This window comes from Engystomops pustulosus, chromosome 6 (assembly GCF_040894005.1).
Source record: "Engystomops pustulosus chromosome 6, aEngPut4.maternal, whole genome shotgun sequence".
Lineage (NCBI taxonomy): Eukaryota > Metazoa > Chordata > Amphibia > Anura > Leptodactylidae > Engystomops > Engystomops pustulosus.
The window spans coordinates 113,835,507-113,858,181 of record NC_092416.1 but is presented as its reverse complement, the minus strand read 5'-3'; the positions used below and the strand labels follow the sequence as shown (position 1 = coordinate 113,858,181).

The following is a 22,675-nucleotide window of genomic DNA, read 5'->3' as shown; positions in this document are numbered from 1 at the left end:
AGGCACCACTGGTTCCTGGTAATAAGACACTAGCTGGTGCAGCTCTTCAGGAGTTGCTTTTCCCTCTGCTTACTGGAGCAGACATATGCTCCAAGATGGAGTCTTTCACTCTCCTCCTGTGCTCCCGTCTACCAGGGGTTTTTATACACCGATGGTCAGGTGGTAGCACTCTCCAATCAGCTTCCAGCTTGCTTTACAGTATCATTGGACAAGAACATTTGGCATTGTTAACTGTTGCCTTTTCCAGTACTTAGAGACCTCCTAAAGAGGTGATCAGTCTCTCTAACAGCTCCTGACATGAAAACTACCACCTTGCCTATGCGTTGACAGGTGTGTTGCATATGTATGGCTCCATTCAATAGATTTGTGTGTTTGAGCCTAGTCTTGACTAGCACAGACTGCACACTAATTAAATAAGGCAGTGTGCATGATACATGTAGACCCAGCAGCACAGTTCTTATCATGTGTAGTAGGGTCGGTTTTAGTGTAGAAAATTCCAGAGACACAGACAGGCATGACAGCGGAAATGCAGTTTCTGTACATCAGCGGTTTCCTCTCAAGCGAAACAGCGTGTACACCTACGTACCTTCCCCCTCTGCTCAGACCTGTGGGGAGGAGCACGTTGTGCCCCTAGAGAGTGGACACGTGACAACAAATCAGCATTGCCTTGCTTAGACCCTGGGCGCTGTTCCACATAGAACTTAAAGTCCTGGTTACCCTGGCATTCTTTACTTTATTCTGGGCCATCCATTTTAAGGGAGAATGATCCGTCACCTACCCTAGTAGGTAATATCTTAGGGACTCAATGGCCCACTTAAGCGCAAGACATTCCCTCTCAATGATGGCATAATTCTTTTCTGCAGAGGACAATTTCCTACACAGATAAACAACAGGATGTTCTTTTCCGTTGACTATCTGGGAGAGGGAAGCTCCTAAACCAACATTAGAGGCATCTGCCTGGACCACAAATTCTTCTCTAAAATTTTAGTTAATGCTCAAAAGAGCTCCCATTACGTGGAATTTGTATGTGAGGGTTTGCAGTTTGTGCTATCCCATAACGACTTTATGTTTGAAAACAGATGTCCAGAAAACTGGCACGGCAATGGGTAACCAACTTGTTTCTCGCCTGTTTTGAGAATCGTTACATCTATTCTCTGGACAACCCATTTGTCTCAAACATGAAGGCGTTTTACCGTTATGTGGATGACATTTTTATTGTGTAGGAGGGTACTCGCACAATTTTTTTTTATTTTGTTGAATACCTAAATAACTTTAATCAGATGAACATACACTTTACTGCATTTTTTGGAGAGAAAGAATTGGATTTTTTGGATGTCAGTGTTAGCGAGGTGAGAGGAGAGCTGTGTACATCTGCGTTCAGAATAGCCACTGCTACCAACTCCCTTCTACACTTCAAGAATTTTCACCCCGTTCATACCAAGAATGGATTACCGTACAGCCAAAATTTACGGCTTTGAAGGATTAATAGTGAGGACACCCAATTTGTCAAGCCAAAGAACTTACCAACCGCTTGGTAGCTAGGGGATACCATAAAAACTGCTTCAGGAAGCTTATCAGAGAGTTACATCTCTAACTAGCTGTTACAATCTAGCAATAGAAGAAGGAAAAATCACAGGAATGTGAGGGATAGTAGGAACAATAGCAAGAAATTTGCATTTTCCTTGGGGTTCAGCCCCTGTGAGAATATTATCCGTAAGGCTATTTGTAAAAATGTGAATATTCTAAGGCAAGATCCCCAACATTGTGATATTACCACGGAACGTCCATGTGTTGCTTTCAGAGGGTGCCCCACAGTCAAAAAAGCATTGGTACACAGTAGATTCTCTACACCACTAGTTACCTGGTTGGAAGAAGGTGTCCCTAAAGAAAATTATGTGTGAGTCATGCAAGTTTTGTATGTTCAAAATTCAATTGAAGTTGATTCAGTTTGGAGGCATTACACAAAGGGTTGATTCCTTTATCTCATGCAAGTCTACGCATGCTGTGTACATTGTTTTATGTCCTTGTAGATATTTCTGTACGTAGGCTTTACATGAGATTTAGGGAACATTACAAATCTATTAGTTTGGGAAATGGTCGTCCCCGATTGATCGAACGCATAAAAAATTGCCATGATGGAGAACCTGAGGTTCTGAGATTTGCAGGCATCGAACAGGTTAAAGTAGATCCTCTCTGAGGAGATAGGCATCGTATCTTATTGAGACAAGAGAGTAAATGTATAATCAAATTTGATGCTTCAGGTATTTTGGGGTTAAACGATAAAAATTATTATAGTGTATGTCTATGAACAAGTTTGTTATGTTTATATTGGGTAATGTATTTTCGGTACTGTCATATAGATTATGGAAAAAGAAGAACAGTTAACCAACTTATATACTCCTCTGAAGGATTGTGTAACACTAGATAGATATTCTTACCTGCAGGTGTCCTTTTTATGTACTTTGTTGTAGTTGCTTTTAATTTTCTTATTGTTTGTTATTTTAACATTTTACAATGTGCGCCCCTTGGCGCGTTAGAATATGCACACTGTTTCCTTGACTGTCTGCCGACTCTTACGCATATATTGGGGCAGATTTACTTACCCGGTCCATTGGCGATCCAGCGGCGCGTTCTCTGCGGTGGATTCGGGTCTTCCAGTGATTCACTAAGGCTCCAAATATAATGGAGGCAGCAGAGGAAATGCTGATAAGTGAAATGGATGTGGCTTCAAAGCATGGTGAAGTACTTATCATGGGGGACTTCAATAACCCAGATATTGACTGGGGGGCAGAAACCTGCAGGTCCTTCAAAGGTAGCAGGTTCTTGTCAACAACAAAAGACAATTACCTGTCGCAGCTAGTCCTGGAGCCAACAAGAGGGGGGGCACTGCTGGACCTTATCCTAACCAACAGACCTGATAGGGTATCAAAACTACAGGTTGGGGGAAACCTGGGGAATAGTGATCATAATATCATTGATTTTGTATTACGCTTTACTAAGAGCCTTAGGGAAGGAGCAACCAACACTCTAAACTTCAGGAGGGCAAATTTTCAGCAACTAAGGGAAGACCTTAATGGCATAGACTGGGATAATGTTCTCAAAGACAAAAGCCCCCCCCCCCAAAAAAAATGGGACTTTTTCTCATATATTCTGAAAAAGTCCTGTGAGAAACACATACCTTATGGGAAAAAGAATAAGAGGAACAAGAAAAGCCTATGTGGGTGACTAGTCTTGTAAGGAAAGCAATAAGCGAAAAAGATAAGGCGTTTAAGGTGCAAAAATGTGAAGGTAGCGACGAGGCATTACAGAATTATAGAGAGAAAAATAAATCCTGTAAAAAGCAGATAAAGGCCGCAAAAATAGAGACTGAGAGAAATATTGCCAGGGAGAGCAAAAATAATCCCAAATTATTTTTCAAGTATATAAATGATAAGAAACTAAAAACAGAGAGTGTGGGTCCCCTTAGAAATAACATGGGGGTCATGGTGGAAGGAGATCTACTGAATGTTTCCTTTTCAACTGTCTTTACCCAGGAAAATCCCCTGGTGGAAGACACAATGAGGAATAATGTAAATTCTTTTTGGAATGTCAACAGTTTAACCCAGGAAGAGGTACAGCGCCGCCTCGCAACCACTAAGATAGATAAATCACCGGGGCCAGATGGCATACACCCCCGAGTTCTGCATGAACTATGTACGGTGATAGACAGACCGTTATTTTTAATATTCACTGAGGACTGGTTATGTTCCACAGGACTGGCGCATAGCAAATATACAAAAAAGGATCAAATAGCGATCCTGGAAACTACAGACCCGTGAGTCTAACTGCTGTGGTGGGGAAAATATTTGAGGGGTTTGTTAGAGATGCTATCCTGGAGTATCTCACTGTGCACAACCTTATAACCCAGCGTCAGCATGGGTTAATGAGAGATCGGTCCTGTCAGACTAATCTGATTGGTTTCTACGAGGAGGTAAGTTCAAGACTGGATCTGGGGGACGCTGTGGATGTTGTATATCTGGACTTTTCAAAGGCATTTGACACCGTGCCACATAAAAGGTTGGTATATAAAATGAGACTGCTGGGAATAGGAGAAAATCTGTGTATTTGGGTAAGTAATTAGCTTAGTGATAGAAAACAGAGGGTGGTCATTAATGGCACATTCTCAAATTGGGTTGACGTTACCAGTGGAGTGCCACAGGGGTCAGTATTGGGGCCACTTTTTTTTTTTTATATAATTGTATTTTTATTGAAGTTTTTCCATACAATGTAACAACAAACATCGGCATAAGAATAGGCAATAAAATTTTTCCAATATAAACAATATAAGCGTACAGATACATGTCTTATCAGGTCCGGAAGCAATGCCCACATCCATCACTTATTCTGGCTAGGAGGTACCCCTCCAGTCAATACAATGGATATACAGCGATCTTCATGTGCAAAACCACGCAATATGGGATATGGGCAACTCTTGAGACCTAAATGTGAACAGGCATGTATCCCATAGGACTAGTGGAGCAGTTGATCTCATTACCCATGCCTGTATTTAGGCACGCCGCTTTAGGTGCTAGTACCTTCACAGTAAAGACCCAGATAAATTAATAAAAAAGAAAAAAAAAAAGACCAGTAATAGAAACACAAGGATAACATTCGTACTCACAATGACAACCAACAACATTCGGGGGGAAACAATAAAGTGGGTATCCACGTCACTCCTCTCCTCACCCTAACTCCTCTGCCCAGAAGCGATCCCATTGATCCTAAACTTTATCAAATGCCAAGGTGCGGTCGTACAGGGAGGCGGTCAGGGATTCAATTGTGCGCAATCCTCGTATTCTAGAGAGAAGTTCTAAACGGGAGGGGGGAGCCTGCCTTTTCCAGAATTGCGAAATCAAACACCTCGCTGCAGTGAGTATGTGCAGACACATCTTGGTAGTTGCCAAAGGCTGGGGAGATACGTTCAGTAGGTAAAAGAGGGGGGAGAGTGGGACGTCCACCGCTGTGACTGCTTGGATAAGGGTCCTCACCTCTTGCCAAAAGGGCTGAATAAATGGGCAGCACCAGAAGATATGCTGGAGGGTCCCACCAATGAGGCCACAACGCCAGCAAGTATCAGGTGTATCCGGGAATAGTTTGTGGAGCAAGGAGGGTGTATGGTACCACAGCAACATCAATTTGTACTGGTTTTCCCTATATGTAGGGCATCGAGAAGTCTCTGCAGCCCTCCGCCAAATCAGCTGCTATGTCTCTTGTGCTATTGTCTCTCCCACTATGCTCTCCCACTTGGCCATATATGGGTGCGTGACCGGTTCTTCCGGATCTGGGTGTAATAACAGCATGTAGATATCTCATATAAGACCAGCAGTGTGAGTGGCATTTTTGCAAATGTGTTCAAATACCGTGGGTATCGACAGCGTCTCAGTGCTCTCCAGGGATTGCAACAGGTGTCTAATTCGCATGTAGTAGAGGTTGGCGGAGGGCGGAAGATGGAACTTATCCCGCAGGGTGTCAAAAGGTAAAATCTTCCTATCTCGATAGTCTACAACGTCCGCAAACCTAAATAGTCCCTTCTCATGCCAGGGCTTGGAGTCCTGTCCAGCTCTCAGATACTGCAAGGAGGGAGTGTGTAAAAAGGACTGCATTGGAGAACACTGTGACACCAAGGGAAATCTGCTTTTGCAAGCTCTCCAGATTTTAATCATAAAGGCAATGGGACCTAGTAGGGAGCTAGACGCCGGAGGAGACTTTTTGGACCAGAGGTAGGAGTTGGGGTGAAATGGGGCTAACCACAATTTCTCAATCTCCATCCACTTGGAGAATGCCCACAGGGTGGACCAGGCCGGAATGCGTCTCAGGTGGGTCGCCCAGTAATACTTAGTTGCATCTGGTACCGACAAGCCTCCCCTAGTTTTATGGGATAGCAGGACTGACTTGGAAATCCTGTGTCTTTTCCTAGCCCATATGAAATGTAGGATCAGCGCCTGCAGAGACCGTAGAGCGCTCAGCGGGACCGAGACTGGTAATGTTTCAAAAACATAGAGCAATTTGGGCAGGATGGTCATTTTGACCGCTGCTATCCTGCCAAACAGGGACAAGGGGAGGGTGTTCCATTTATCTAGCAAGGTCCTTATCTCCCGAAAGAGGCCCGGGAAATTCTGTCCGTAGAGGGAGTTGTAAGAGGGGTTAGCAGTATCCCAAGGTATTTGATAGCGTCCGTTTTCCAATTATATTTGAAGGTGGATTTAAGGTTGTCTAATGAGGCTTGCGGTAGATTAAGCGGCAAAGCCTCCGTCTTGGAGGTGTTGACTTTGTAGCCAGATAGGTGTCCATATTGCACTAATCGCGCTTGCAGATTTGGCAAAGAAATAAGGGGCTGGGTTATGGTGAATATCATCCGCAAACAGCGCCAATTTGAATTCCTTATCCCTAAGTGCGATGCCATGGATATTGGGATCTTGCCGAATGATGGAGGCCAAGGGTTCTATGCAGAGTATGAACAGAAGGGGGGACAGTGGGCAACCCTGCCTCGTACCATTCCGTATCTGCAGAGGCGGGGAAGAAGCGTGTGGGAGCTTGATTTGAGCTGTGGGGTTGGAGTACAGCCCTTTCAGAGCCTGAAGGAATGGTCCCTTTAAACCAATTTGTTCTAATACCTGGAACATAAAAGGCCAACTAAGGCGGTCAAATGCTTTTTCAGCGTCTAAGAGGGCCACTTCTTTTTAATATTTTTATTAATGACCTTGTAGTGGGTTTACACAGTCAAGTTTCAATATTTGCAGATGATACTAAGCTGTGTAAAGTAACAAATACTGAGGTCGATAGTTTAGCATTACAGAGGGACTTGTGGAAGCTTGAGGAGTGGGCAGAGAAATGGTTGATGAGGTTTAATGTAGATAAATGTAAAGTTATGCACTTGGGCCATGGAAACAAAAAGTATAATTATGTTCTGAATGGTCAATTACTTAGTAAAACTGGAGCTGAAAAGGACTTGGGGGTATTGGTGGATGGTAAACTTAATTTTAGTGACCAGAGCCAGACGGCTGCTGCTAAAGCAAATAAAATAATGGGATGTATCAAGAGAGGAATAGATTCTCATGATAAAGACATAGTTTTGCCCTTATACAAATCCCTGGTCAGACCACACATGGAATATTGTGTACAGTTTTGGGCACCAGTGTATAAAAAAGGATATAGTAGAGCTGGAACGGGTGCAGAGGAGAGCAACCAGGATTATTAGGGGAATGGAGGGATTAGAATTAGAGATGAGCGAACATACTCGTCCGAGCTTGATGCTCGATCGAGCATTAGCGTACTCATAACTGCTCGTTGCTCGGACGAGTATTTCGCCCGCTCGAGAAAATGGCAGCTCCCGCCGTTTTGCTTTTTGGCGGCCAGAAACAGAGCCAATCACAAGCCAGGAGACTCTGCACTCCACCCAGCATGACGTGGTACCCTTACACGTCGATAGCAGTGGTTGGCTGGCCAGATCAGGTGACCCTGGGATAGACTAGCCGCTGCCCGCGCTGCTCGGATCATTCTCTGTCTGGATGCCGCTAGGGAGAGAGCTGCTGCTGGTCAGGGAAAGCGTTATGGTGTTCTATTAGCTTACTGTTAGGCAGGAGTGATTCTACAACAACCCAACAGCCCTTCTTAGGGCTACAATAACGTTATACTTTTTTTTTTTATTTGCTTGTGGCTGGGCTTGCTGGCACTAGTAGTGCAGCTAGTACCATATTGTGAGGAATTTGCAGGGGGACTTGCTACCGTTGTGTTTAGCTCTTAGTGACACACATATCCACCTCAAACACCAAAGTGGGAAAATTTATTAGGGGTTTGATTTCAATTAGGCACAGTCTGCCAGTTTCTTTTTATTTTACGTTTATTTTTTTCATAACTCAGCGTCATCTCATCTGGCATAGTAGTGTGCTTTAATACTTGGCTAGAAAATAGCCATAGGAGAATCCAAATGGCTTACTTACGCCTACAGTAGCGTTATATATATTTGATTTCTGGTTGATCTGCTGGTGGCTGTAGTTGCTGCAGTGCATCTACTAGCAAATTGTGAGCAATTTGGAGTGAGACTTGCGACCACTGTGTTTTGCGCTTAGTGACGCACATATCCATCGCAAAGACCGAAGTGGGAAAATTTATTAGGGCCCGGGGTTGTATTTCAATTAGGCACCGTCTGCCATTTCCTTTTTTATTTTACGTTTATTTTTTCCATAACTCAGCGTCATCTCATCTGGCATAGTAGTGTGCTTTAATACTTGGCTAGAAAATAGCCATAAGAGAATCCAAACGGCTTACTTACGCCTACAGTGGCGTTATATATATTTGATTTCTGGTTGATCTGCTGGTGGCTGTAGTTGCTGCAGTGCATCTACTAGCAAATTGTGAGCAATTTGGAGTGAGACTTGCGACCACTGTGTTTTGCGCTTAGTGACGCACATATCCATCGCAAAGACCGAAGTGGGAAAATGTATTAGGGCCCGGGGTTGGATTTCAATTAGGCACAGTCTGCCATTTCCTTTTTTATTTTACGTTTATTTTTTTCATAACTCAGCGTCATCTCATCTGGCATAGTAGTGTGCTTTAATACTTGGCTAGAAAATAGCCATAGGAGAATCCAAACGGCTTACTTACGCCTACAGTAGCGTTATATATATTTGATTTCTGGTTGATCTGCTGGTGGCTGTAGTTGCTGCAGTGCATCTACTAGCAAATTGTGAGCAATTTGGAGTGAGACTTGCGACCACTGTGTTTTGCGCTTAGTGACGCATATATCCATCGCAAAGACCGAAGTGGGAAAATTTATTAGGGCCCGGGGTTGGATTTCAATTAGGCACAGTCTGCCATTTCCTTTTTTATTTTACGTTTATTTTTTTCATAACTCAGCGTCATCTCATCTGGCATAGTAGTGTGCTTTAATACTTGGCTAGAAAATAGCCATAGGAGAATCCAAACGGCTTACTTACGCCTACAGTAGCGTTATATATATTTGATTTCTGGTTGATCTGCTGGTGGCTGTAGTTGCTGCAGTGCATCTACTAGCAAATTGTGAGCAATTTGGAGTGAGACTTGCGACCACTGTGTTTTGCGCTTAGTGACGCACATATCCATTGCAAAGACCGAAGTGGGAAAATTTATTAGGGCCCGGGGTTGGATTTCAATTAGGCACAGTCTGCCATTTCCTTTTTTATTTTACGTTTATTTTTTTAATAACTCAGTGTCATCTCATCTGGCATAGCAGTGTGCTTTCATACTTGGCTAGAAAATAGCCATAGCAATAGGATAGCATCGTTTGGTTTTAAAAACTAAAAAACACACAAAAAAAAAAAAAACACAAAAAAAAGTTAAAAAAAAAATTAAAGTTATAACTCTCATTTTCAAAATGTTTAACCCGAGGGCTAGGGGAAGAGGACGAGGGCGGGGACGTGGGCATCCAACTACTGCAGGGGTCAGAGGCCGTGGTTCTGGGCGGGGTGAGACACCACCTGCTGATGAGGGAGCAGGGGAACGCCGCAGAGCTACACTCCCTAGGTTCATGTCTGAAGTTACTGGGACTCGTGGTAGAGCACTGTTGAGGCCAGAACAGTGCGAACAGGTGATGTCGTGGATTGCCGACAATGCTTCGAGCAATTTGTCCACCAGTCAGTCTTCCACGCAGTCCACCCATGTCACCGAAATCGGCACTCCTCCAGCTCCTGCACCTCAGCCTCCTCCCCCCCAGTCTGCCCCCTCCCAGCAAAATTTGCCATTAGAACCGGCATACTCTGAGGAACTGTTTTCTGGACCCTTCCCACAGTCACAAACCACTTGTCCGGTTGCTGATGAGCAATTTTCCGATGCCCAGGTTTTCCACCAGTCGCAGTCTGTGGGTGATGATGACCTTGTTGACGTACTGGAAGAAGTGTGTAAAGAGGTGTCCGACGATGAGGAGACACGGTTGTCAGACAGTGGGGAAGTTGTTGTCAGGGCAGGAAGTCCGAGGGGGGAGCAGACTGAGGGATCGGAGGATGATGAGGTGACAGACCCAAGCTGGGTTGAGAGGCCGGGTGAACACAGTGCTTCTGAGACGGAGGAGAGTCCTCGACCAGAACAGGTTGGAAGAGGCAGTGGTGGGGCCAGACGGAGAGGCAGGGCCAGAGCTGGTGCATCAGCGCCAAATGTGTCAACTAGTGAAGCTCCCGTGGCGAGGGCTCCTGCGGCGAGGGCTAGATTTTCAGAAGTCTGGAGGTTCTTTAAGGAAACACCGGATGACCGACGGACTGTGGTGTGCCACATTTGCCAAACCAGGATCAGCAGGGGTTCCACCACTAATAGCTTAACTACCACCAGTATGCGCAGGCATTTGAATGCTAAACACCCCACTCAGTGGCAACAAGCGCGTTCACCTCCGGCCGTGCACACCACTGCTCCTTCCCCTGTGTCAGCTGATAGTCAGCCCCCTGCCCAGGACCCTGCCACAAAAACCCCATCGTCGCCTCCACGATCCTCCACAGCATCCACCAGCGTTCAGCTCTCCATACCCCAGACGCTGGAGCAGAAACGCAAATATAGTGCAACCCACCCGCACGCCCAAGCCCTTAATGTGCACATCTCCAGATTGCTAAGCCTGGAGATGCTGCCCTATAGGCTAGTAGAGACCGAGGCCTTTCGCAGCCTCATGGCGGCGGCCGCCCCTCGGTATTCGGTCCCCAGCCGCCACTACTTTTCCCGATGTGCCGTCCCAGCCCTGCACCAGCACGTGTCAGACAACATAATCCGTGCCCTGACCAACGCCGTTTCTGACAAGGTCCACCTGACCACGGACACGTGGACGAGTGCTGCCGGGCAGGGCCACTATATATCGCTGACGGCACATTGGGTTAACTTGGTGGAGGCTGGGACCGAGTCTGACCCTGCGGCTGGTCATATACTGCCGACGCCGAGGATTGCGGGGCCTACCTCGGTCCAGGTGTTTCAGGCCTACTATGCCTCCTCCTCCTCCCACCCCTCCTCCACCTCCTCCTCCGAACGACCATCCGTGGGCATGGCGCCATCAGTCGGTAGCTCTAGGCACAGCAGCAGTGCCGTCGCTAAGCGACAGCAGGCGGTGCTCAAACTGCTGAGCCTAGGCGATAAAAGGCACACCGCCCAAGAACTATTACAGGGCATCACGGCGCAGACTGATCTGTGGCTGGCACCGCTGAACCTGAAGCCAGGCATGGTTGTGTGTGACAACGGCCGTAACCTGGTGGCGGCTCTGCAACTCGGCAGACTGACACATGTGCCATGCCTGGCCCATGTGTTAAATCTGATAGTTCAGCGTTTCCTCAAGACATACCCCAATCTGTCTGATTTACTCACGAAGGTGCGCCGCATCTGTGCGCATTTCAGGAAGTCCAGCACAGATGCTGCCACTCTCAGGGCAGCGCAGCGCCGCCTCCAACTGCCCGCTCACCGACTGTTGTGCGACGTGCCCACGAGGTGGAATTCAACACTGACCATGTTATCCAGAGTTTACCAGCAGCGCCGAGCGATTGTAGACTGCCAGATGTCAACTTCCACCAGAACTGGTAGTCAGGTCAGTCAGCTTCCTCAAGTCTACAATGAGGAGTGGACGTGGATGTCTGATATCTGTCAGGTGCTGAGTAACTTTGAGGAGTCAACACAGATGGTCAGTGGCGATGCCGCCATCATCAGCCTCACCATCCCGCTGCTTGGCCTGTTGAAAAACTCTCTGGTCAGCATGAAGTCGGAAGCTTTGCGCTCCTCACAAGAGACGGGGGAAGAAGATTCCCTTGTTGATAGCCAAAGCACCCTTAGGTCTGTTTCTCAGCGCATATCGGAGGAGGTGGAGGTGGAGGAGGATGAGGAGGAAGAGGAGGAGAATGTTGGCGAGACACAAGAGGGGACCATTGTTGAGTCCTTCACTGTTGAGCGTGTATGGGCAGAAGAAGAGGAGTTGGAGGAGTTGGAGGAGGAGGAAATGGACAGTCAGGCCAGTGAGGGGAGTGAATTCTTACGCGTTGGTACTCTGGCGCATATGGCAGATTTCATGCTAGGCTGCCTATCCCGTGACCCTCGCGTTCAAAGAATTTATTCCAGCACCGATTACTGGGTGTTCACTCTCCTGGACCCACGGTACAAGCAAAATCTTTCCACTCTCATCCCTGGAGAGGAAAGGAGTGTGAGAATGCATGAATACCAGCAGGCCCTGGTGCACAAGCTGAAACAGTATTTCCCTTCTGACAGCGCTAGCGGCAGAGTGCGTAGTTCTGCGGGACAAGTAGCGAGGGAGATTAGGCGAGCAGGCAGCTTGTCCAGCACTGGCAAGGGTACGCTTTACAAGGCTTTTGCCAGCTTTATGTCACCCCAGCAAGACACTGTCACCTGTCCCCAGTCAGGGCTGATCTTTACAGAAAGATGGTGAGGGAGTACGTAGCTGACCATACCATCGTCCTAAATGATCACACAGCTCCCTACAACTACTGGGTTTCAAAGCTGGACATGTGGCACGAACTGGCGCTGTACGCCTTGGAGGTTCTTGCCTGCCCTGCCGCTAGCGTCTTGTCCGAGCGGGTTTTCAGTGCAGCTGGTGGCATCATCACCGATAAGCGTACACGCCTGTCGACTGACAGCGCTGACAGGCTGACGCTTATCAAGATGAATAAAGCCTGGATTTCTCATAATTTCCAATCTCCACCAGGTGAAGGAAGCTCAACCTGAATAATTTATCCACTCCTCCTCCTCCTCATTTTCCTCCTTCTCCTCCTCTTTGTACAGTAAAGCAGAGGAAACTGGCTATTTTTTGACAGGGCCCACTGGCTCTAGCTATAGTACTTTATGCATTTAATTTTTCTGGAGGGCCACCGACCCGGTCCTCTGTTTTAAACAATTTTTGGGAGTGCCACATACAGGCACTCAATCTATTCAATTTTTCTGGAGGGCCACCTACCTGCTCCTCTGGTTTGAAAACTTTTTTGGACTGCCACATACAGGCACTCAATCTATTCCATTTTTCTGGAGGGCCACCTACCTGCTCCTCTGGTTTGAAAACTTTTTTGGACTGCCACATACAGGCACTCAATCTATTCCATTTTTATGGAGGGCCACCTACCTGCTCCTCTGGTTTGAAAACTTTTTTGGACTGCCACATACAGGCACTATCCAAATTGAATTGTCTCCATAGCAGCCTCCACACGTTGTCTCCATTGCTACCTCCAAAAGTCGTCCATATAGCTGCCTCCATACATCGTCCCTTTATCAAACGAGGTGTGTCAGGCAGAAATTTGGGTTGTTTTCATGGATTCCACATCAAAGTTGTTAACTTTGTCGCCACCCTGCTGTGTTATCCACAAAATACACTGGCAAACTTTTACCATTTACGGATATTATTTCAGCGCTTCTTGCGCAGATGTTTACATTCCCCTCACCCGCCATATCCTAAACTTATAAGAACGCTACTACACTTGATCTTATACAAAAGGTTCTTAGAAGTGCTGTTTGGGGAGTAGCCTAGAGACAGGGGCTTGGATTGGCGAAAGCTCGCCTGGCAGCGGAGCGCCAGCTCCATGCCAAGAACCAACTAACATAGTTTTAACTGCAGCACCTTTAATCTACTACTAGTTCACTGCCTCCATACATGGCCGCCTTATCAAACGTGCTGTGTCAGGCAGAATTTTGGGTTGTTTTCATGGCTTCCACAACAAACTTGTTAACTTTTACCATTTACGGATATTATTTCAGCGCTTCTTGCGCATCTGTTTACATTCCCCTCACCCGCCATATTCCAAACTTATAAGAACGCTACTACACTTAACTTGGTGCAGGCTGGGACCGAGTCTGACCCTGGGGCTGGTCATATACTGCCGACGCAGAGGATTGCGGGGCCTACCTCGGTCCAGGTGTTTCAGGCCTACTATGCCTCCAGGGGCTTGGATTGGCGAAAGCTCGCCTGGCAGCGGAGCGCCAGCTCCATGCCAAGATCCAACTAACATAGTTTGAACTGCAGCACCTTTAATCTACTACTAGTTCACTGCCTCCATACATGGTCCCCTTATCAAACGAGCTGTGTCAGGCAGAATTTTGGGTTGTTTTCATGGCTTCCATGTTAACTTTGTCGCCACCCTGCTGTGTAATCCACAAAATATACTGGCAAACTTTTATCATGTACCGATATTATTTGAGCGCTTCTTGCTCACCTCCTTTGGTTCCTCTCTGCCACCCATTGGTTTGAAGCCTGAGTCCATTTAGGGTATGTCGCCATGCCACTCTCTAGCCTGCCGCTGCTGCCGCTGCCTCTGCATGCCGTCCCCTATAGTGTCAGGGTCAATTATTGGATGTTTTAGATGCTATCTAGCTTCATTCTGTCACTCTGTCATGGCCATGCTGTTGCCCATAATTTTGGCATAATGGTGAGATTAAGCAGCCTCAGAGGCATCCATGCATGCTGCCCCTGCTGTTTCCTGTCCATTTCCGTGGTGTTTCCATCCTTTTCTGAGGTTCCCAGGTGTTTGGCCAAGCTTCCCTGTGCAGAGCCTTGGTCCCCTTGAAAAATGCTCGAGTCTCCCATTGACTTCAATGGGGCTCGTTACTCGAAACGAGCACTCGAGCATCGGGAAAAGTTCGTCTCGAATAACGAGTACCCGAGCATTTTAGTGCTCGCTCATCTCTAATTAGAATACAATGACAGATTACAAAATTTGGGATTATTCAGTTTAGAAAAAAGACGACTGAGGGGAGACCTCATTACAATGTACAAATACCTGAACGGATAGTACAAGGATCTCTCCAAAGATCTTTTTATACCTAGGCCAATGACCAGGACAAGGGGGCATCCTCTACGCCTAGAGGAGAGGCGATTTTACCATCAACATAGACAAAGGTTCTTTACTGTACGAGCAGTGAGACTATGGAACTCTCTGCCGCAGGAGGTTGTTATGGCGGACTCTATGTACATGTTCAAGAGAGGCCTGGATACCTTTCTGGAGAGAAAAAATATCACGGGTTATGGGGATAAAACATTTATTTAATTCTTAAAGGTTGGACTTGATGGACTTGCGTCTTTTTCCAGCCTTATATACTATGATACTATGATACTATGAAGGCAGTTCCTCCGACGTCCACCAGGTGTCACTGCTGCGCTGAAGTCCACTGAGGTCCGCCGGAGTTCACGATCCTATTCCTGGTGAAGGTAAGCGCGTGTTCAGCGACACTTTTTTTAAAAAAAAATCCGGCGGTTTCTCCGAATCTGCCGGGTTTTCGTTTGGCCACGCCCCCCGATTTTCATCGCGTGCATGCCGCCGCCGAAGCGCCACAATCCGATCGTGTGCGCCAAAAACCTGGGGCAATTAAAGAAAAATCTTCGCAAATCGGAAATATTTGGGTAACACGTCGGGAAAACACGAATCGGGCCCTTAGTAAATGACCCCCATTGTGTGCAACGCGGACAGATGAAGCCAACGGCTTGATAATGCGCTAGTAAGCGCGAAACGGCCCGTCGCCAGGCCCCGCACCTTCCCTGTACCATGGACCCAAAATAAAGGACTCTTGCACAGCTTGGCGAGTGCCGCTCATCTCTTTTTCCTCACTTAGTTTTTTCCGAATCTCATAGGGGCCTTGCCACTTTGCCAAAAATCCTCTGCACCAGCAGTAACACTCGGTTACTGGCTTGAAAGGACCTGACCTTTGCTGACTTATCATACACTGTAGTTTGACTTTATTGAGCCTGCAACATGTGCTCTTTCACAATGGGCATTACTGCTGCCATCCTTTCCTGCATTTCAACAACATGTTCAATAAGGCTATGGTGTGATGTGCCTTCCTGTTCCCAAGTATCCTTGGCTATATCCAATAGCCCCCTGGGGTGTCTACCGTACAACAATTCAAATGGGGAAAACCCTGTGGACACCTGTGGCACCTCCTTTATAAAGAACATAGAGTAGGACAAAAGGAGGTCCCAGTTTTTCCCATCCATATCAATTACCTTCCGGAGCATCCCCTTTAAGATTCTATTAAACCTTTCAACCGGACTGTCCGTCTGTGGGTGATATACAGACGTACGTAATTGTGCAATGTTCAGGAGATGACACAGCTCCTTGGTGACCTTTGACATAAACAGGGTCCCTTGGTCTGTTAGTATCTCTTTAGGGATCCCTGTTCGAGTGAACATTTTAGAAAAGTTCCCTTGCTATTGCTTTTAAAGATGTGTTTCTGAGAGGGATGGCCTCGGGATAACGCATGGCGTAGTCAAGTACAACCAAAATATGCTGGTGCCCCCTGGCAGACATAGGAAGGGGCCCAACCAAATCCATAGCTATGCGCTCAAAGGGTACTTCAATTATGGGTAACGGATTCAGTGGACTACGAAAGTGTGGTCTAGGGGTGTGTATTTGACATTCTAGGCAAGACTGGCAGAAGTCCTCTATTGCCTTATAAATACCGGTCCAAAAGAACCTCTGCTCTATATGTCCCCTGGTCTTTTCAGCCCCCAAGTGCCCACCCAGTACATGTGAATGGCCCAGCTCCAATACCAAGCGCATGTGGGACTGTGGTACCACAAGTTGCTCCACAACCTAGGAGTCTGTTTTCTTTACCCTATACAGCAAATCATTATATACCCTAAAATGTGGATACACCAACTCTCTACCTGGTTCTTGGGAAACACCATTGATCACCTTTACATTCTTCCAGGCATTAGCTAGGTTGGGGGCCCTCAACTGTTCATTACCAAAGTTTCCCTTTGCAATTTGTAGGGAAGAGAACTCAGTCTCAGGCGAAGTTTCCACTGATTCTCCAGCGAGGACCTCTAAAGGAAAGTTCTCCATTTCCCTTGGTGTTTCTGTCACCATGTTTGAAAGCTTACACACATTTTTGACATTTCGATTTGACCTACACACCTTAGCTTGCTTATTTTCTCACAGATTCCAAAACAGAGGAAAATCAGACCCCAGTATGACTTGGTGCATCAAGTCTTTAACCACGCCCACTTCATGCCTCACTGACCCACATGGAGTCTCCAGTTTCACCAAGGCTGTGGGATAGTCTTTTGAATCACCATGTAATCTTGCAATTCCTACGGGTTTTGAACCTTAAACACATCGGATTCTTCCTGTTACCCTAAAAAATACCAACTCCTAACAGTTTTAATGTATCCACTTTAAAGGGTGCTGGAGGGGCCGACTCAGGCAGCAAAAAAAAAAAAATTGGCTGTCGGGTCAATTACACCAGTGTCGTTTTTTTTTACGGGAGCACAGCATAGAGGCAGAATCCATAACTTACCTTTCCTCGCTCCCCCGGAGCGGCGCTCTGCACTGTATGGACGGCTCTGAATCCGGTACACATAATGATGTCATCAGATCAGCAGACACATGAGAAGAAAGGAGGCTGCTGCTTCGGGGGAACAAGGAACAGTGAGGGTTGTTTTTTCCTCAGAGTGTGTGGGAGGGGGCAGTGTGCCTTGTAGGTGAGGAGATCAAGTGCTTTATGGGTAAGGTGGGGACAGTTTGCCTTATGGGTGGGGGGGGCAGTATGTCTTATGGTGGGGGCAGTGTGCCTTGTGTCTTATGGAGGAGACAGTGTGCCTTATGGAGTGGACAGTGTGGCTTACATGGGGGGGGGGGGTTAACTTATCGGATAACAGTGTGGCTATGGGGGGGTGCAGTGTGGATAAGGGGGTGGGGTGGCAGTGTGGATAAGGGGGGGGGACGACGACAGTGTGGCACTGGGACGTCAGTTTTCTTAAAAGGAGCCCACTAAGGCTCTGTCGCCCAGGGGCCTACTTAAACCTGCAGCCAGCCCTGGCTGTAGTACCTTCACACCTGGCACCCCTGACTGCTCCTCTAAATCCCCCACATTCTGCATCTCTGGCAGCTGCTCTAAAACCCCTATATCCCTCGCCTTTCAATTTTTCTCACCATGCCTCTCTGAATGCTGGCCATGCAACCCCAAAAACTGCCCACAGACCCCACACAGTGCTGCCCCTGAACATTGGATAGCTCATATTCCTGGTTCTGTAACCCAGATTTTAGAAGCAGCTTCAGGTTGTCGGCCTCATGCACCGTACCTCTATTCAGTCTCTCATCTTCCTGCTGCAGCTCTGGGTTTACTCCTGTTCCCTCAGCTGTACAAGTCTTCTGCACACGACATCCAGCTCCCAGAATCTGACTCTCGTTGCTCATTCCTGGCGGTTCATCCTACGTTTCCTCCCATTACATCCTGCTTTCAGTTGAGCACTGCCACCTCTGCATGGTTATCTTTGGGTACAGCAGTCTGCAAAACACAATGTAAACGCCATGTGTGAACGCAGCCTCATTTTCTATAGCTGGCACACATCCTTATTTGCTTCTATAGGCTCATGCACACGGTTGTTAAATTTACAGACCTGTGGATGAGCCAACTCCCTGAGATACAAAAGAAAGGGCAGGTCCTGTTCTTGCATACCGGGAATTCATTTTCATTGGTCATTTGAGTGGAGCTCACCCGTGGATGACTCACAGGATACATACAAGGTTCCACAGGACCCTTCTTTGCTTCCTGTGTGCCTGGACATGTACTGTGCAGGTAGCCGTAGGGCCAGTTTGCCTGTGTAGTGTGCAGAGGGTGCAAGATTCACAATTTTTGGCGCCTGCTCTTCATGAATCTGGCGCCCTCTGCACCACGACAGAGTGCAACACCTTTACATTGGTGCAGATTTAACATGGAGAATGTGACACAATCAAGTCGGACTTTGCATGTTAAATCTGGCAAACGGCTGAGAACCGGAATGCCCCCTAATTTCTATTGCATGATAACAAGTGCAGCCGCGCCACAAAAGGGTCGTGTGCGACACAAACGTAGCACAGACACTTCTTAAATACCTGTGCAAGCAGTTTGCACTAGAAATAACATGCAAAGTCCAACAGAAAACCCTTAGTAAATGTGCCCCACAGCAAAACGGAAGTGGAAACACAGATAGGAACTGGCCCATAGGCTCAGTTCACACTACCATTCAAACCTCCTTTCATTACCTCTGTTAAAAAAAGTAAAGCATGGAGATTTGATGTATCAGTTAAAAATCCTATTGACATCAATGCAAATTTCATGTCATTTATGTTCAGTTAGGCAGTCATCCATTATATATGCATTTTTTTTTTCTGGGAAAAATGACATTTGTTGCAGTACTTTTTTTCCTTTTGAAAAAAAACACATGCATAACAAATGTTATATTTATACTGAAGTCAATGGCAGCCAGATAATAACTGACACTGTTTCTAACTATCACTTATTACATCAGGATTAATCAGAGAGAGACACAAATACAGAGAATGTTAATCTATACATCTACACTGGAGATAAAAATTAGAGAACAACACAGTTTCCTAAATGTCAAGGCCATTGTGCAGTCTAAGGCCAGTTCCACAATTGCGAGTGTGATGCGATAAACTCGCATCACAGTCGCAACGCATGCTGCCGGGATCGCATGGCCCGAAAGCTGCACACCGGGAGTGAACTGACATGCTGAGTTCACTCCCGGTGTGCAGCGTTCGGGCCGAGCAGCATGCATTGCTACTATTTTACACCTTAGGATATATTCACATAAGGCCGGTTCCACACTTGCGAGTGTGATGCAAGTTCATCACATCACACTCGCAAGTGTGGAACCGGCCTTATGTGAATATATCCTAAGGTGTAAAATAGTAGTAATTGAAGCTTATTTCATAAATTGCATATATTCTAAAGCACAGAATAAAAATGTGAATTAGATCACATTGTTAACCCCTTAATGATAAGGCCAATTTGCACATCCCCCATACACTTCTATGGGCTCACGACCCTGTATGGGAGCGGTAGCTCTGTAGCCCGTAGAAAGATAGGACATGTCCTATCTTTTCCTGTGATACGGCACTGTGCACTATACATGCCTATGGAGAGGGGCGGGGATGAGCTGCACTCATCCCCTGCTCCTCTCCACAGCGCCGATGTATGCCCGCTGTACTACGGTACGGTGGGCATACATCGTCTGAATGTAGCCTAACTTGGTTTTTTTATGCATCCTCTCATTTTTGTAGAATTGAATGAGGCTTAGAACGTTAGGTGCTATGTTTCACATTTCTGAGGGACTTTTGAGGGACCTGCTCAGATTTCAAGGTTGCAGGGTTCCTAAATAACAGTAAAACCCCATAAATTAACCCGTTTTAAAAACTACACCCCCCAATGTATGTAAAACTACTTTCGATTAAGTATGTTAACCCTTTAACAGTTTCACAGGGCTTAAAACAAATTCATGTGCAATTTTGACATTTAAATTTTTTTGGCTAAATGAAGGTACACAAAATTTACACATTCTCAGTGTATATAATAGCAAAACGTTCCAAAAAGTTTCATACACAATTTCTCCCAAGTTTCCCATATACCCCATGTGGTGATAAACTGCTTTTGGACACACGCCATGGCATCAGGGATAGCATGAGGGGATGGCAAACTGGGCATTTGCCAAGGACCCGATGTCCTATAGGGGCCCCCTGCATGTGGGCATAGAATGTATTACTCTTTTAATTCCTCTTGGTTGAATGCCTGGATGAAGATGCTTATCATCTATTTCCTGACTATAATTCTAGCATCTATCTGTCTAGTTAGCCATCTCCTATAATTTGTCTATTTCCTATCTATGGATCTGTCTATCTAACCATTTATCTATCTAGCTTTTTGTCTGTCTTTCACCTATCTATAGATGATAGAAGATAGATTGAGAGATGGATACAGTAGAAGAGAGATAGAAGATTTATAGCTGGATAGTATAATGGACTTGTAGTGGCACTAAGAAAAGATGCACTGTCAAGATGGTACTGCTGCAGGTGGCTGCCTGTGCATTGACTCCAGCTTTTGACTCCCCCCCCCAACACTCAACGGCACCTACTTGGCTTCTCAACCTATAACTCCCAATTAAGTGGATCATCAAGAGCAGGGGCTTCATGTCATACAACTGGTTGCAACAGAGCGCCAAAACCGGATCTTGGCAGCTAAGAGCACCAGTAACAGCTTTATCGGAGCACCAGAAATATAAGTGATCACAACCAGAGCCTTACTGCAAGTCAAGAGGAACGCTGCACCAAGGCTCCAGTGGCAGCCACAACCAGGCAGCTTAAGCACTGGTACCTGGTAAAAGCGAAGCAACAGGCAGTGTCTCTTCTGCCAAACTCAGCAGCAGCAGTACACCACTAGTTCACCACAACACTGTTAGCTCCGCACCTGTACCCCTACTGTAGTAACCCCTATGAATGTCTGTCTAGTCTGTGTCAATTTGTAATTGTGAATGGTATATTTTTGTACTTAATTGCTTCCCCATGTAATGTACTGTATAAACTCGAGTATAAGCCGGGACCCCTAATTTTAACACAAATAAGCCTAGGGTGGGAAATGCATTGGTCACACCCCCAGTATATAGCCAGCCAACCCCTGTAGTATATAGCCTGCCAGACCCATGTAGTATATAGCCTGCCAGCCCCCTGTAGTATATAGCATGGCTGCCCCCTGTAGTATATAGCCCACGAGCCTCTTGAAGTATATAGCCTGCCTGTCCTCCTGTAGTATATAGCCTGCCAGCCCCCGTAGTATATAGTCACCAGCACCCTGTAGTATATCGCCAGTCTGTAAAAAAAATAAACTCTGTACTCAACATTCCGACAGCCCGGGCAGCTCCTCTTCTATCTTCATGTTCGCGGCAGCTCCCCTTCTATCTATCCTGGCCACGAACATATATAGAAGAGGAGCTGCTCGGGCTGCCGGAATGGTGAGCAGTCAGTTTATTTTTTATATACCCGAGTTTAAGCCGAGTGGGGAATTTTCAGCACAAAAATTGTGATGAAAAACTCGGCTTATACTTGAGTATATATACGGTAATGTGTTCATGTAACCTGTATTGTACTGTATCCCAATGTACCATAACTATGTTTGTATGTAACCAAGGAACTAGCATCCCAAGAATGCGCCTGCCAAAGTATTTATGTACAGGCGGTCCCCTACTTAAGAACACCTGACTTACATACGACCCCTAGCTACAAACCGACCTCTGGATTTTGGTAATTTACTGTACTTTAGTCCTAGGCTACAATAAACAGCTTTAACAGTTATCACAGGTGTCTGTAATGAAGCTTTATTGTTAATCCTGGTTCTTATGACAATCCAGCATTTTTAAAAATCCAATTGTCACAGAGACCAAAAAAATTTTGACTGGGGTTACAATAATAAAGTATACGGTTCCGACTTACATACAAACTCAACTTAAGAACAAACCTACAGAACCTATCTTGTATGTAACCCGGGGACTGCCTGCATTTCCACATTAAACCTGTCTCTATGTAACAATTGCCGAAACACTATGTACAAAATAATTTACCCCCAGGGGATCAATAAAGTTGTATTGTATCCTATATTACATACAAAGTGTTATTATAGTGCAGGGCTAAAGGAGCCTCTTACTGACTGACTGTTCATAACATAGTTTCATTTTGGGGCTGCACTTTTAGTTTTGCCAAGGGCGCCACTTTGTCTAAAACCAGCCCTGCATGGCATTATATGGAAGCTGTGCCATTCAGAGCAGTTTTGCATTGTCACTTTTTAACCCCTTAACGACTTGCCCATTTTGCACCTTCTTGACACGGCACTGTTTTTGAAATCTGTGTCACCATATATGGTCATAACTTCTTAACGC

General features: G+C 46.1%; 1 long non-coding RNA gene across 3 annotated transcripts in view; it reads right to left on the bottom strand.

The window, feature by feature from the left end:
- LOC140064097 (uncharacterized) overlaps nucleotides 1-18,347 on the bottom strand; it is an 83,810-nt gene extending 65,463 nt beyond the window's left edge. For all 3 annotated transcript variants that reach the window (XR_011847703.1, XR_011847704.1, XR_011847702.1), the window contains exon 1: nucleotides 18,050-18,347. This is a non-coding gene — a long non-coding RNA (uncharacterized lncRNA). The remainder of the gene's footprint in view (nucleotides 1-18,049) is intronic.
- Nucleotides 18,348-22,675: the final 4,328 nt, after the last annotated feature.